This window comes from Hibiscus syriacus, unplaced genomic scaffold (assembly GCF_006381635.1).
Source record: "Hibiscus syriacus cultivar Baekdansim isolate YM2019G1 unplaced genomic scaffold, ASM638163v2 tig00110556_pilon, whole genome shotgun sequence".
Lineage (NCBI taxonomy): Eukaryota > Viridiplantae > Streptophyta > Magnoliopsida > Malvales > Malvaceae > Hibiscus > Hibiscus syriacus.
The window spans coordinates 4,634,057-4,641,752 of record NW_024062779.1 but is presented as its reverse complement, the minus strand read 5'-3'; the positions used below and the strand labels follow the sequence as shown (position 1 = coordinate 4,641,752).

The 7,696-nt window shown below is 33.0% G+C and overlaps 1 pseudogene; it reads left to right on the top strand.

Moving 5' to 3' along the window:
- The first annotated feature begins 286 nt into the window (after nt 1-286).
- LOC120131445 lies at nt 287-3,280 on the top strand (annotated as a pseudogene).
- Nucleotides 3,281-7,696: the final 4,416 nt, after the last annotated feature.

Below are 7,696 nucleotides of genomic sequence, written 5' to 3'. Positions count from 1 at the left end.
CAATGTTAATATATTAATTTTGATATGATAAAATATAATTATAAAATTTTAAATAATTATTATATTTTAATCATCATATTAATATTTAATAATTTAAGTAATTATTTTATAATTTTTAATAGTCGAAAAATTTAATAATATAACACACTATAATTTAAAATTAATTTTATAAATTTTAATAATATAAAAACTTAATAAAATAATATCATATAGTCATAGTATCAGTTGTATATTTAACCCAAAAAAAAAGAATGCAATTTTTTTTTTGAAAAAAAAAACTCACCTATCTTCACTCTTTTAATTAAAACTCTGCAGCTTTCTCCAGCGCAAACCCAGGGGCTTCTTTTTCAGACCAGTTTTCCCTATCTTCTTCCTCTCTTGTTTGGCTGCTTCCTGTCCTTCGATCTATCCATATTTTATCTTTTAGCTTCTATTTTGTAAGATTTATCAGATTTAATCTTATTTTCTCTGAACTTTTGTCTACGTTTCTCCTAGAAAATAGGTAATATATATTAGTACTTTTGCTAGTCTCTGGGTTTTCTTCTTTTCTTCTCTTCTCTTCTTTTTTTCTCTATTTTATTTGTTAATTATGTTCAGTGTTCATAGTTCTTTGAGGAATTTGTGATTTGTTTAAGGAAGTGAGGTTTTCTTCTTCATCTTCTCTATCTTTTAAATTTCTCTAAGATCTATATGTTACAAAATAAAACTTTCTTTTGTTTGAGTTTTACTTCCACTGAGCTTGGATTATTATTGATCTATTGTATTTCGTGCTTTTTACTGCAGATCTTTTGGTATCTTAATACGAGTTTTTTGTTTGATTTTAACTGCTATTTCATCATTCTTTATGGCAGGCTAAACTCTAAAGTCTTGGATTTGTTTTCAATAGTCGCTTCGAGATTGAATCAAAGAGTAACAAAATGCCGTGGTCTTTCGTCAACCGTGTGCGCATAGTGGTTTTCTTTTTGTAATTCTGTAATTTTTATTTGTTTTGTTGGTAAGTTTCTGAGTCTGATAATTCTGTCGAAGATTGTTTATAGCCTTGTAATTTCCCAGAATAGAACGAGATTTACATTGTGATGATGTGTATCACGTCTCTATGTTGCTTTATTTTGAAGGAATTATTCTACTGTTGTAGGTTAATTTCAGTTGAATTTGAAAGGAAATTCAGTTCAGTCAATAGTGCTGTTGGCAATTGGAAAATTTTAGGTTGGAGGAGTGAGAATTACATTTCGGTCACCATAAAGAGATATAGGGCAATTAAGGAAGCCGGGAAGATTATAATGAGCGTTGGCTTTATTGCATACTATAAGCTAGTTCAAGTTTGTCAGGTATGCTCTTGTTTCAAATTTTAATTTTGCTGTTTCATCCTGTTATATATGCTTGTTCTTGGAATTGTATGAAAGGCCGTCTTAGATAAAATCTATTGCCATTTCAGATATGGCCCCATTACTAGTGTTGTAGTATACCTGGATTAGGTTGAATGGGCCTCTGATTGTAGTTTGTCAAATAGCTGATTGGAAAAGTCTGTCTATTAATGCCCACAAGCAACTGAATTATAGCACACTCAAACATGGACATATACGTATATTGCAATTGTATAGTTGAAAAGAAATAAGTTTTTTTCAAATTTGAGTAATGCGAAATATTTGTAGTTCGTACACTCCTTTGTGGATTTCCTATTGTGAGAACACTAATCCGAACACGAACTAAACATATAAACTTTTGACCATTCTAATGTGCTTCCTTATAAAATAGAAATTTTAGAAGGGATTCCAAAACACCAAGCACTAAAGTTTTGGTTCTTATGGTTGACGATCTTCTTTTTGTTTTAGCTGTACTATTACCTATGCAATTCTTATGGTTATATGACTTCCCATATGCTATTGCAGGCCGACTATTTCCGTCAGTTGCTTAAACCTGTTAAGTAGTCTGCTATTACAGAACTCTTGGAAATTGGGATCTGGGTTAGTGTTTTGGTTGTGTTCTGTGTAAGACTAACAGAATGAAAAACTGGTCGTGTTAATGGCAATTTGGGATAGGTAGCTCTGTTATGTTGTAATGGCAATCCAGTAGTCTAGTCTTTTGTTCACCAAAATTATATAGTTAAAACTTCCTTCCCACTGAAAAGTTGGATAATTGCGCGTTCAAAGCCAAGAAGCATCTTTGTTGTGAACCTCTTAATTAAGTAGAAATTTCGATGCAGAGTCATCAACAGTTTTACCCCCCAAAAGCAGTGCCCACATTTGCAGATCAAGTGGGCAATAATCACATGCTTATCCAGTGCATCTGCTTTTGGTACTGTTTTTCCTCTATGTGCTAAGCCATTGCCTCCCTTCCATGGCGTGAGTTTCAATCCTTAGAGGCTTGTCCCAAGAATTCATTATCTTCAACCAGACTGATCATAGAAGACAGATCATCTTCAATCCTGCTATTGCAAACAATTTAAATGGTCCTGGATTTAATGGTTTAGCAAATTACATAGATGGAAGGTATGTCATAAAAAATGTTAATGATGTGGAAAAAGAAACCTCTTCATCTTTGAAAGAGGATTCAGATGACATTGATGCACTTCTCAGCTCAGAAGAGGAAGGACAACAAGATGATGAAGAAGTTAGCACTGCACGTAATTATGGTAATTATGAAAGTGACTCTGATTCTCACTCTGCCTATGGTTCAAAACCAAGAAAGAGATCTTCTACTCTGAAATCCTCTGGTAGGGGCAGCTTTTGTGATACTAAAAAAGCAGCTGAAAATGAAGAAAATGATCAAGGCATTAAGGGGGATTGTTCCAGGTGCAGACGAGATGGGTACTGTAGCAGTTCTTGATGAAGCGGTTCAGTACCTCAAGTCTCTCAAGGTTGAAGCAGAGAAGCTTGGAGTTAAGAGTTTCAAGAACGGAGATTAAACTCGTATTGTGGTAATGATTTCCTCAACTTCTAGAATTCAAGTTTATCATGTGTTGCATACCCTTCACTGTCCGTTTCGATGGTTTGCAGTCCAGAGATGAAAAAGATAGGTATTTAGAATTAATGTTGTGTTTTAGCTTCCAGTTAGCATGTAATGGTGTGCCAGGGCAGGATTACTCTTAAACTTCTGAAGCATACATCTTTCCCTTAGAAGGAGATAGAAGTTGGGATGGAATTGTCTGTGTAATACGACTACTAAGTTGTTAGTTGCCATCATCGTTATGGGTTATGGCACAACTAGCTGCTTTGAATGGCAACGGCATGTACTTTAAAATATTCACTAATAGTTCTCCTCTGCATGATTTCATATTCCACTTGCTTTTTGTTTATTCCATGTTGCAGCTATATGTTACCCACTGGTGAGCACTGATTACCTTTTGTGAGCACCGATTACCTTTTGTGAGCACCACTTTGCTCAGAGTTCGTCTTTTGTTGATGTGGTATTTACCCCACTGTAGCGCTGTAGAATTAATTTGTTGGCAGACAAGAGGCATGCTGCTACATTATGTGGTGCTGGATCCAGTTTGTATATATTTTGTCGATCAGTATCCGAGCATGAGTACGTAGATCTCTGTCGGTCCTGGTTCCTTTATACGTAAGATGCGCTTTCATGAGCTGATATTCAGAGGCATGAGAGCTCTTTGTCATGCATGCATGGTGCTCTTTTTGTGCACCCTTTGCCCCACAATTCCTTCTCTTGAGTCAGTAGCTAGTGCTGTAGTGGCGCACCAGCACGACCTTTTATGTTTTCCAACTCCTGCCAAGTTTTGTGCGTGTTGGTCCCATTTCTTTTACCAGATTGGGTCAAGTTTGATTTCGTTCGCCTTCATTTTCAACTTGTTGCGTGTTTTCAGTTGGTTTACTCTCTATATTTTCTTTATGGAAACCTTTTTAATCTTTGACTTGAATAAAAATGAAATTAACATGAAATAGGAGGGATTGCTTAACGAAACAGGCAACTATGATCGACTACAACGGCGCATGCTTCATGTGAGTTGCCAGGGGTCACCCAAACTTCTACACGTGTTATCTAGCTAGTTATTTTGAATTATTTATCAAAAGTGATATTTTCTTTCAGTCATGTAAACACCACACCTTCAAAAGGGTGCCTTTTATATTTTCTTTGATCATTCAATACTATATGTTTCAAAAATTATATTTGAACACTTAAAAAATCAATATCTAATTAATATGAGATTTATATTATATAGATTAAGATTAAATAATAATGTATAATTAATGAAAATAAATATATTATTATCTAAATTAATTAATGTATAAATAATGAGGAGTAAATATATTTTTATACAAAATTCTTAACTGCCACGTCAACTATCATGTAATAGTCAATTATCATGTAATAGTTAATAATTTCTTGATTGAAATCAAATTGAAAGTTTAATGTTTTAATTGATAAAATGTGTTCTTCATATATGGCAGGCAATATAATCATCCCAAAAATCTTAATTTGGAAGGAAAAAATAAATCTAGAAAGGTGATATTTTCCGGTAAAGGTATGATTTCATTAACGAGGAAACCATATAAGAAAATATTAAAATATGCCTCAATAAAAACTCCCTGACTTAAATGGAGGAAAATATATCGAAGAAACATAAAAAACAAGGGCGAAAACAAGCTAACAACTTAGCTACACACCATCAGGTCTTCCTGTAACAAATTCATGATCGACGTCGGGGATAAACAAAAACAATGTGATCCAGGTAGTCAATGAAGCGCCCTTGGCCAGACATCCGCGACTTTATTGCCATTGTGAAGCCGTGTTTAATAGGAACACTCCAATTTCGCTTCTTAATTCATTAAGATCTGGAATTTACAAGAAAACAGTGAGATAACCACACTTTGTGGTACCTACATTCTTTTCATTTACCCAAACGACACTAACTCTATTGTTGAGGCTAACCAACCAAAAAGAGTCGACCAAATAAATCAAAATTATAATGAGGTCAGGCAACTGAATGCAGCGAAAGAGAGAGAAAATGTACTTGCACAACAGGGAAGTGGAAATGAAGGTATTTTTGGTGGAAAGCTCCCATTGATCAACTTAACCCTCAAGAGAAACAAGAACAAGAATTGAAAGGTGATTCAAGCCGTGACTTGTTCAATACCTACTCCAAGGGATTCTGCACAGTTTCAATTCAGATGTCTTTGCTGGCAGTTCTGAACAAGTAGAATAGTAAAGTTCACCTTGTTGCTAAAGCAGGATCATTTGATTGCTTCCTGGGATTAAGTATACCTTTTGACTTTCAGTAAACTGGTGATTAATAAAAGTGATACTAAATGGTCGTGTAGTCAAGTCTATGATATGTTTTAAGCTTAGAGCTTTGCCAGTTTTTAGCTATGTACACCAATATTAATTTATCTACTGTATTAAATTGGTCATTAATAGAAGTGTTGGGTCCATTTCTTCAACTTTTACTGCTTCAGATAGAATTTGCTTTTCTGCTAAGCATTTTCTTATAATATGACTTAGCTTTCATTCACATGTTGATAACCCCTTCCCTTTCATGATCTTGTTAAAAGATTTTACATTTAAGTAAATAAAAGAATCTATCACGATGGGATTACAAGGTCCATCAAAATTTTACATCCAGATGATTAAAAACTAGGGTAAACTACATACTTAGTCCCTCAACTATCACTTTAGGTTCGCTTTGGTCACTCAACGTTTTTTGAAATCATATCTAATGTTACATTTTGGTTATGTTTTGGTCACTTACCGTTAAAAAATTAACAGTGATTCTATTGTTTCACTACAAGATAATACCAAAATGGAACATTATACATGATTTTAGAAAGAAAAACAATAGTTTGATGATAGAAACATAACCAAAATGATAGTTGAGTGACTAATATATAGTTTACCCAAAACTAATAGAAATTTCTTTAGAAGTCGTGCATAACTTATTAACTTCATTGCTTAACATTAATGGTAAATATAAATTATGGAAAACAATTACTGATGCAAACTTTTGCATGGTACTTCAAGAGCTTGAATAATATTTTATATTATTCAGAGAAGTTTTCAATTTGCTCTGTTCTAAAACTTAATTATAATCTCTATTATAGTAAATTAAATATGTTAAAAATAATAATAAGTATAGCGATCATACAATATAATAGACATTAAAATTTTATGTAGAAATTCTTTTGAAAAAATTATAAGTAAAAATAATAATTTTTATTATATTAAAAAATACAAGAGGATTTTCATAAATAATTTGACATCCAACACTAATCACTAATATACTATAAGGATAATTATAATAAGTCTCTTGTTAAACTATTTCCCCACTTTCAATTAACACACATTACAATATTTCTCTTATTTTCAATCAAATTAAGTTTTCTATTTTTTTTCTTAAATTTATATCTTTATCAATTTGAGTATAATCGAACTCGTATCAAACTTTAACAATCTCCACCTTGACACAAATTCTAGCAGTGTAAAAATTCGATATAAATCTCAAATTCAATGAAACACTCAAACTCAATCAAAATCATTTTTTATTTCGACGAAGAAGTTCTCCATCTCTCTACACCATTTAGTGTAATTCTTGAGCAGATGACATCGAAACTCTTGAATGACTATGTTTCGGAATGTTCCGACGTTGTCGGTCGGACGAGAGTGGCACATTTGCGCGTTGGCTAAGTGGGAGAACAAGGTGTTCCATTTGGTTCTTCACGATGTCACTTTTGAAACCGTAGAACAGAGCCAACCAATCGAGAAGGTCCATGGAAGGAAGCCAATGTACAAATGATGGCTTTCGGAGGTCATCGACAGGGCCTAAGACTGATACGATGGCACGTACTTCATGTTACTCTAGGCAAGGATGATCACAGTGGAGATTGTGTAATGGATTATGTTGTATGGTTCATCATCTAGTAGAGATGGCTGTGAGTAGAGTCCAGGCATGGCAACAGGACTGAAGTTGGGCAGTTGCGGTAGCATGATGGGTTACAATGTCGTTCAAGCTGGGATTTTGAACGTAAATTTTGTTTTTTTTTTTACGAAATTTCCTAGCATTGAATGCATTTTACAGCTTCAAGTGCCTAGTTAGAAGAAGAGATAATGACACGTGTTTTTTTTCTAAGTGAAATGCAAAACTTCTTTTAATGGGTAACGGATGAGGAATAAAACCGAACGAATCGATAATATAACAACCAAATGCATTTAATTTTAAACCTGTGACTAAAATCGATCAAAATAAAAACAGAGGATCATTCATATAGTTTACCCAATATTTATCATCTAACGTAACATTACATCTATAACAAACACGATTGCAATTATATACGATCATAGACGAGATTGTAATACCAAATTCATACACGATTGAGGCAAGATTTATATACGATCTATAAGACGAAGAATTGTAAGTACCAAATTCAAGAATATATACATGATCTCGGTTAGTAACATTCCGTCTTGTTTGTTTTTAATTAAGTTGCTTACATTTAAACTAATTTCGTTGATTTTCTTATGATCACTCTTTTATTAAACTATTTGCTATTTATTTTTTTAAATCGTATATTTTGTTACTCATGTTAATTAACTAAAGCAAAGTCAATTAGATAATCATCATCATTGTAAGAATGTTAATTAGCGAACTTGATTCAATCAAAAAGAAATAAAATAAATATTTAACGGGTTCGGAGTTTAGGATTTGAAATTTAGGTAAAAAGAAATAGTGTTTTACTGTAAATTAAAA